Genomic DNA, 9346 nt, shown 5'->3' with positions numbered 1-9346 from the left:
GGTTCACTCAAGTGGACAATGGTTCACTGTTAGAACTCAGTTATCCTTAAGGTTAGTCCCATGACCTTATGTCCTCTTAAACTAGTCTTTCTCAACTGAGGTGGTTTTACCCCCCCACCCCCAGGGGCCTTTGTCAATTTCTAGAAACATTTTAAGGTTGACAAAACAGAAGGGGAGGAAGGAGGGTCTCTATTGGCATCTAGTGAGAAGAAACCAAGAATGTCACTAGACATCTTACAACGCACAGGACAGCTGTCACAACCAAGAATCACATGGCCCAAAATATGAGTAGTGCTGAGGTTGGGAACCCTTGCTCAAAGCCAATGGCTAGACATAAGACCTTTTAGCTATGAATCTTTGGTTGTCGACCCCGATGTTAAATCTGCTGCCTTTGTTGGGCTTTTATGCCCTCTAACCACAAAGGCACAGAGGTCTTTAAAATATTTAAGCCAAGTCACATCCCTCAAATGCTGTAAATCAATGTCCCTTATGCTGGTTAATAAGCTACCAATTTACACACAGACTGATAATTAGCTGAAGTCTGGCATTAAGCAGAGGTTTTGTGACAAACATGCTTATAATATCCACATCTGGAGTTTGTTTTTCTGATGTATTTCCAGCAACCACACCTGAAGTGTGGATCTCTGATTAAAATGATGGTAGTATGGGGGCGCCTGGGTGGCTCAGTTGGTTGAGCATCCAACTCTTGATTTCAGCTCAGGTCATGATCCTAGGGTTGTAGGATCAAGCCCTGCATCAGACTCCACGCTGAGCATGGAGCCTGCTTAAGATTCTCCCTCTCTCTCCCCCTCTGCTCCTCCCCTGCCTGCTGTGCACTCACTCTCTCTCACATAAAAAAAATGATCATGGTACGTAGGATGTAAGTTTAGCTGACACATACATACACAATATCAAAACCTCTGCTGAAATATTTTAGAGTATGTTACAGATCTCTCATCGTTGTGTCTCAGTGTGTGCTGAATGACCAGATAATGGGTGAGGATTCAAGCTCAGAGAATTTTTTAAGTGTCTTGTTTATAGCTGCACTGCTACTTAGAGGCTAAGCAGAGACAGGCCAGGCTACCCTAAGGAGGGTCTGAAAGGCATCTCCTTGGATGCAGATAAGACCCAACAAATCCCTAAAAGTAATTTCTTGTTGGAATATAAATTTGCATTCACTTTTTTTTAAAGAGTTTTTTAAATGTTTATTTTTTGAGAGAGAGAGCCAGAGTACAAGAGGGGAAGGGGGAGAGAGAGACAGACAGACAGACAGAATCTGAGGCAGGCTTCAGGCTCTGAGGTGTCAGCACAGAGCTCAATGTGGGGCTTGAACCCACGAACTGCAAGATCATGAACTGAGCCACGCAGGCACCCTGTATTCACTTTTTCTTTGTATTTAATGGTCTTCAAGTCCTTTCCCTGAAAATTATGAGCACCTATCAATAGTTGGTTTCACATACACAAATGAAATCTCCAGCTAAAACAAAAGACTCATTTGTTTTTAATGTTTTTCAATGTTTATTTTTGAGAGAGAACGAGAGAGAGAGAGAGAGAGAGAGAGAGAGAGCATGAATGGGGGAAGGGGGGGGGTCAGAGAGAGAGGGAGACACAGAATCCAAAGCAGGCTCCAGGCTCTGAGCTGTCAGCACAGAGCCTGATGTGGGGGCTTGAACCCACAAACCATGAGATCATGACCTGAGCCAAAATCAGATGCTTAACCAACTGAGCCACCCAAGCATCCCAACAAAAGACTCATTTTACATAACAATTCCAATAGCTTTTACCTTCAAACTTTTACAAAAACTTCTAAGTGACTGTGCATAGAGTTTATGTTCCCTTGCTTTCACTCTTTGGCTTTTAACAGAGATGCCAACAAATGGTGGCATTTTCAGCAAAGAAATAGAGGAAGAATACAAGTGAAAAGCTCTTGTAAATCCACAAGCTTCATTATATCAGCATAGGTATGAAGGAAAGGAAGAGAAAATGTGCTTTAGTTCTATTTATTTGGGTGGAAAATGGTGAACCAGAATGATCAAGGGGCATTCTTCCAGATGCCTTTCCAGACGAGTTGCAGCTTCCTGGATCAGGGTGTGGGCTATATTATTCTGAGGATCTTGATGGTACTACCTAGGGTTATGATATCATTTGATCTTATCAAAATGGGATACTTGTGCGGGGGTGGGGGGGAAGGATGTTATTTATAATTATGCTGGAACCACAGTAAAACAGGCAAGTTGGGACTTTTGTCACTCTGTCACTCCAATTCTGAATCCACAGTTTTTGTGGTATTACTTAGGTCCTTGACAATATTAGCTCCTTGACAATAAGGGCAGACTCCCACACTGGAGAATTGCAGGGAGCCATATGGGGTAGCAGGACAGGACCTGGGCCATCATTGTACAGGCCACGTGTGTCCCACATGTGCCTCGGACTGGCGTAGATGCATAAGGGTGAGACCAACATCAAGGAGTTGGAGGATGAGTTCACGCCTGTGGTTTCCCTCTCCAGCCCTATCCTTAGCTGCATTCATTTTTAGTAGTTTGCTTTCATTCTCTGCCTCTGATGACTGACGGTAATTAGCCAAGAAAGGACATGCTGGTTGTGAAGACAGAAAGGAGATAGATCCATTGATAGAAAAACAGTTTTTGCAACTGAGGCTTACAAGAGTCACAATCAATTAGTTGACATTGAACCAGGACCTCATAGCACTTGGGAGGGAGCCGAAACACGGAGCTGTGCTGGAGTCAGGCATGGTGTCATACAGAGAAGATGTAAATTTACTTTGAGTGGCACCACCTTGTAGTGGTCTTAAACCAGCCTCTGCTCCATGGCATTAGATAGGAGAATATTCCCTGAGGTCAAGGGGTTGTACATATTTAGTTTATGAAGACATCCGAGTGCCTAGAACAGTACCTGGTGGAACACAGGTGTACAATAAGAAAGGCTGTTAGAGGAGGGCTGCCTGGGTGGCTCAGTCAGTTAAGCATCCAACTTGTGATTTCAGCTCAGGTCATGATCTCATGGTTCATGAGATTGAGTCCCATGTCAGGCTCTGCACCTGACAGAGTTGAGCCTGCTTGGGATTCTCCCTCTCCCTCTCTTTCTGCCCCTCCCCTGTGGGCACAATGTGCTCTTGCTCTCTCTCACTCTTTCTCTCTCTCTCAAAATAAAGAAATAAACTTTAAAAAAAAATGGCTGTCAGAAGAACAATTAGACAAGTTACCTCTGCTTCAGTTTCTGCATCTATGTAATGAATTATTCAGAGAAGTAAATGGGTTAACACATGAAAAGGTCTTAGAATGGTGCCCAAAATATGCACAAAAATGGTAAGCCAACATTATTTATTATCAATGTGGTGTATGAGAGGAAGGAAGTTGGAGAAATTCGTATAACTCTCTAGGTGGTGGTCTGAGCTAAGGATGTAAGAATTTTTTTTTCCATCAAAAGTAGTCGGTGGGCTACTTTTGTCAAGGATCTCTGCTTGGGATTCTCTCTCTCTCTCTCTGTCTCTCTCTCTCTCTCTCTCTCCCCCTTCCCTCTCCGTCTGCCCCTCTCCCCCTCTCCCCCACTAATGCTCTATCTCTCTAAAATAAAGAAAAAAAAATTAATGTTTTTAAAAACATAGTCAAATCACAAACATGTCCAGATAAATAATTTCACTGGAAAGCAGAAACTAGAACGAAGAATTCTTAAGATTTCAAACACTTGGTAGAGACATGAGAATTTATTTGTGAGAGTTAGATGAATTCAAATCATGAGACTGGGGATTTGGAGGAAGACCGTCTAATTGTCAAAGCTGAAAGGTCGGTGGCTTTCTTTGAGGCCAAGCCAGGTCCCTGTAGAACCTGCATGATTTAAAGCATTATCTTGACCTCATATTCTTGGCAAAACTTCTTTTCAAAGGAAAAATTTCAGTATATATAGAAACACCCCAAACGAGCTCAGGACACCTGTTAGCTATGAGTGGAGGCACTTAAAATAATGGCACAGATTCTCCCTCTCATCCACATTCTGGTCAGGCAAAATCAAACATTTAGCTTTCACTTTTGCATGACGTATCATCCTACATACACCTCTCAACACATGTCCATTAGCGGTAAATGGTCCCAAATGTGGGCTGTTCTGAAGTGATAACAGCAGAGCTATTAAAACAGTGACAGATCCTAAAAATATCCGCTACTCCATCCTTCTATTCCTCCCTCTGTTCCTCCCTCCCACCCCATTCCCCACCATCTTGAATAACTTAGCTTCTCTCATTTGCTAGTAGATTAAAACTGATTTATCTTGGCTTATTTACTTTGCTTATCAAACAAAGAGTAAACATGCTGGCATCAAAAAAAAAAACCACAAAAAACAAACAAATAGCAACTAGGAAAAAGATACATGATCAGAGAGGTGGAAGCATATTTTTATGACTCTTTCTTTCCAATATCATGCTCATGGAGATCAGAACCTAAATTTAAAGCTACTACATGTAAGAAAAAAAAAAGTCCATATCTAGTGACAATCCAGTGTGCTTTTCATGTCAAAACTACCACTCTTCTTTTCATTTCTCCCCCCCTACTATTTCAACATTAAAAACTCACTCACAAATGTACAAATCCAGGCAATAGACACGTTTGGCCTGCAGGCCATAGTTCATCAATTGCTGTTCTAGAGGGGGAAAAAATACAAGAAATCATAACTTGCCAATTGGTGACCTGAATAAGGTGGAAAAATATTGTGATTAGATGTCAGCATGGGCCTCTGATTTCTACCTGAAGTGAAAGAATAAAGGACAGTGGACCTTCATTTAGCACCTTTTGCTTCTTAAAATCATACCTACGAGATCTCAGGTGCTGCTGTGCCTCTTCCCACCTCCATCCCCAAGTGAGGTCCTTGTGCATCGGCCAGTGGACTTGAGATCATCCAGGTGATTAGGGACACTTGCCTCAAGATGGAGAAATCTTGAAAAGTTTGGATGATATCTGATACCATAACAAATAGGGAATATGGAGAATGTAATATGAATGAAGAATTTTTAACTGGCCTGAGACTTTCAGAATTTGCATCTTGACCAAGGAATCGAAGACCTTGGGGGAAGAGCTCATGATTGATAGGCCCTAGGATAATATGAAATGTATTCAAATTAGGGATATAAACAAGCAGAATATCCTACTCAGGAGGGAGTACAGGGATTTGGAAATAGAGAGTAAGATCTGAAGTAGGTCCCAGCAGAAGATGTTTGAAGTATGTGTGGAGAATAAGTAAAAACTGACCTTGGTATCTTCAGCAGTGATAATAGCCCAGTGATCTGAGGTAACCTCACACAGTTCCACCTTTCTGGAGTGAAATACATGTGACCTAAAATTAGAGGAAGAGTGAGGCAAAGTATGAAGGGTCTTCAATAACAAGAGATCTGGACCAGAGGAGAGACCCAAGAGGGTTTCGAGCAGGAGGAAGGCCTGATCAGATGAGATCCGTGTTAAAATGGTTAACTCTGGTCACAGGGTAGAGAACGTCATCAAATAGAATCAGAGACATGACAACTTGCCTGAGGCCACAGAATTAATTAGAAGAAAAGAAACACACACACAAGATTAGAAACAGAAGCTGCTAATAGATTTGTCTGTTCTCCAGCCCTGATCACAAGAGAAAAAGACCTTCAAGTAAAAGAAGACACTGCCAATCCGCTCTCGGTACCACTTTGAAGAATTTCTCTAAATAGGCAAATATATTTGCCAAGAGCCATGTCTTCTTGGATCCTCCTCCTGGCTGATAAAAGCATGTGACTAGGAAGTCACTATGGGGGGGGGGGGGAGCCAAAGACAGCAGTCTTCCCACAGGTCAGACCTACTTCTGATGCCTTATACATACCAGCAGAAGTTACTATGAAAACTTAGGGGACTCGAGGAAAAGTTTTTTAATGTTAGTCATTGTTTTATTATTGTGTGTTCCCCTCCTAAGTGTGATTCTTTGCCACCTGAACGAAGGATACAGGGTATTAAAGTTAAAGAGAAAGAGCACTGAGTAGGCTCATATCATATCCCTTTATGTATTTTTGTTATATAAGTTCTTTATTTATTTTTTCTCATGGAACCTTTAAAATATTGGTAAAGTTGGAGCGCCTGGGTGGCTCAGTCAGTTAAGCGTCTGACTTTGGCTCAGGTCATGATCTCACGGTTTGCAGGTTTGAGCCCCTGCATCGGGCTCTATGCTGACGGCTCAGAGCCTAGAGCCTGCTTCAGATTCTGTGTGTCCCTCTCTCTCTGCCCCTCCCCCACTCATTCTCTCTCTCTCTCTCTCTCTCTCTCTCTCTCTCTCAAAAATAAATAAACAATAAAAAAAAAACTTTTAAATAAAATATTGGTAAAGTTGATGAGTGAATTCATTCTACTCCATCCCCATCATTTTGCCAGGTCAGATTGGGTTGGCAGATGAGGAGAGGGAGCTGGCGACTGGGTGGAGGGTTCCTCTCCAAGGGATGACAGGAGGCAGGAGCCCCATCAGAGCAGCAGGCGTGTCCAGACATCCTTATGCAAACAGAAATCCAAACGTCTGTAGCAAGAGGAGAAAGAATTCAAACCTCGGACATTCATCATGAGCCACCTATCTGCCCCATATAAAAAGAAGAGAAGAAAGACATGTTGCCTGAAGCACAAGTTAGGGAAACTCGCTTTTATTTTAGTAGCTCTGTGACGTACCATGTAAGAGAGTGTTCTCACCAACTTTCTGACAAGCCCCCTACTGTTCTACCCCACTAAGATGATGCCTGTAAAGTCTCCAAAAGCTGCCACCAAGTTTTTGATAAGAAACCAAGAGGAGAATCAAAAAGTGACATGTATCCTGAGGTCTCCGTCCCCTTAGGAGAGAAAGGTTTACGGAGACTCAGTGTACCTTCCAGCATTTCAGCCTCACTGGAGTCCTACTCCTGGAACTTTGTGCATAGATAGACTACCTTAGCTTGAGTAACCAGGAACACCACAGCAGGTGGGTATTTTTATTCCTACTTTATAGAATGCCCAGAATCCCCTGGCTATGAAGAGGCAGGGTTAACATCTCCCACCCAGGTCTGCTTGGATCCAAACTCCATATTGTCTTCAGCGGTCATGTTGGTTCCAGCTCAACCAAAGTAAAAAGTGACAACTAATTGTGTAAGAATCAGACTTGGGAACTACATATGTCCCAGGCAATACAATGAAGACTATCATTTATTTTTTTTATTATTTTTTAATGTTTATTTTTGAGAGAGAGAGAGAGAGAGAGAGAGAGAGAGAGAGAGCGGGGGAGGGGCAGAGAGCGAGGGAGACACAGAATCCAAAGCAGGCTCCAGGCCCTGAGCTGTCAGCAGAGAGCCTGATGCAGGGCTCGAACCCATGAACTGCGAGATCATGACCTAAACCACCTAGGAACCCCAACTATCATTATTTTGTGTATGTAGTAGGGCCATGAAGGAACACCCCACCAGGAGCCCAAGATGCTGCAGTAGTATACTGGTCACGTATCCCATTGTTCTGTATCTCTGCTCAGAGAAATGAAAGAGTGCCCAAGGGACGCTCCATCTGGATGGCCACCAAGGCCGGGAGGCCCCACAGGAAGGAGCTGGCATGCAGACAACTTGAACTTTGCTTTCTCTCCCTTGATTCACCTCACAGGCACCCAGTTCCTTCCTGAGACACAATGGAGCCTGAGGGTTTCAAATGAGCCTTAGGAGGAAGGCGCATTATTAAGAAAATGGAAAACAGAGTGGATTCTGACCAAGAGGCAACTCCTCCAAATGTAGTATGTTCCAAAATAGGAACAATTGGGAAGTCAAAATAAGGGTGGGAGAACCCAGAAATCGTGAAAAAAGTCTACATTTAAGAAAGGTTTGAGGCTATCAGGAATTTTCTGTCACTGCTCACTCATGACTTACCCAGAGACATGGATGGGGCTGAGAATCTAAGATTAATTTCACTCCTGTCCAAACCTTTGTTTCTTCTAGACTTTACATGTCTTGGAGACATGGGAGCATGAACTAATCGACATGGAATTACTTACGATAATAGTTTCCAGAGCGATTACATTACTTTTGGATTCTAAACACAGGTTTTGTTTCTAAAAGAAAACTATATTGTTTGTTTCTAATACTTGCTTTTTTTTTTTTTTTTTAATTCTTGTCTGGAGTTTCTCCACGCAAGGCGGCAGTAGCAATGTTGTTTTTCCTAAATAAAAAGTATCCAAAGGGCCATTTAGCAACTTCTTGTGCATAAATGTAGCCACGTTAATAAATGTATAAGTGTAGTCCTATAGTCCCTATGTCTCAGGGGGAAAACAGAACGTATTAGTTTGCACATAATGATGGGGTTTTCTTCAATTGCCTTTTACACGAATTACTGGCTATTTTCTAACATTCAAATAATACATTCTCAATGCAAGACATTTAGAAAATACAAAAGATATATATGATTACTCAAGTCATATAAGTACTGCTAAGAAATTAATTTTTCTTTCTGTTTCATTTTTTCTCTCGATAGATAGTAACATAGAGATCTACATAGGTCTAGATATACAGATGTACGTACATCATACATATGCATATATATTTTTGTGTACTATTTTTACTTAAAACGTCATGAATCTTTTCCTATTTTGATGACAACTAAAATCCATTGTATAATTTCACATAGGTGAGCAATTTGAGCATACATTGCTGTCCACATCTTTGTAGACAGATTCTTTATTATAGGATCTCAGATATTGATTGTTGAATTATAAAACACTTAACGATACTAACACATATTGCCAAAGTGCACTGTTTGCACTTCCAAATAGTTTATAAAATAATAGTCCTGACAGCGGCCTTGCCAGCATTGAATGTTACCTATTCTTTCTAATCTGTTTATTTTCAAAGGAGGTGAATATTTTAATCAGCATTTCTTTACCAGAATTTTCCCCTATTTTCATTCACAATGTGCATCTAGGGTAAGTCATCAGACTTAATCACAGTGGATTCTATGTGACACTGACTGAGTACATGGCTCCCTGGGAATATTTTCCATTCCTCAGATCTGATTTTGTATTTGGTGATTCCTTGCTGAGACAAGGAATGAATTAGCTGAGCTCCCAATTTATGTTCTCTAAAAACCCGTGGGCAGAAAAGTATCATGAGGAAGAGGGATCATTATGTCCATGTGGGTCAACGAACTTCCTTCTGTTCTGTGGCCTCAAACAGCCATTTTAAACCTCGTCCTCTGTTCCACTAGTGGAAGCCCTGAGAGCCTGAATGGGAGGATCTGCAGGTTGTTCAACCACTCACTCATTCATTTTATTTCCAATCTCAAATGCTATGCCCTGCCCATGTGCTTGGCAAATGTTTGCCTAGTGA

The sequence above is a fragment of the Neofelis nebulosa genome, chromosome 16 (assembly GCF_028018385.1).
Source record: "Neofelis nebulosa isolate mNeoNeb1 chromosome 16, mNeoNeb1.pri, whole genome shotgun sequence".
In the NCBI taxonomy this organism is placed as follows: Eukaryota; Metazoa; Chordata; class Mammalia; order Carnivora; family Felidae; genus Neofelis; species Neofelis nebulosa.
Note: the sequence above shows the minus strand (reverse complement) of the source record.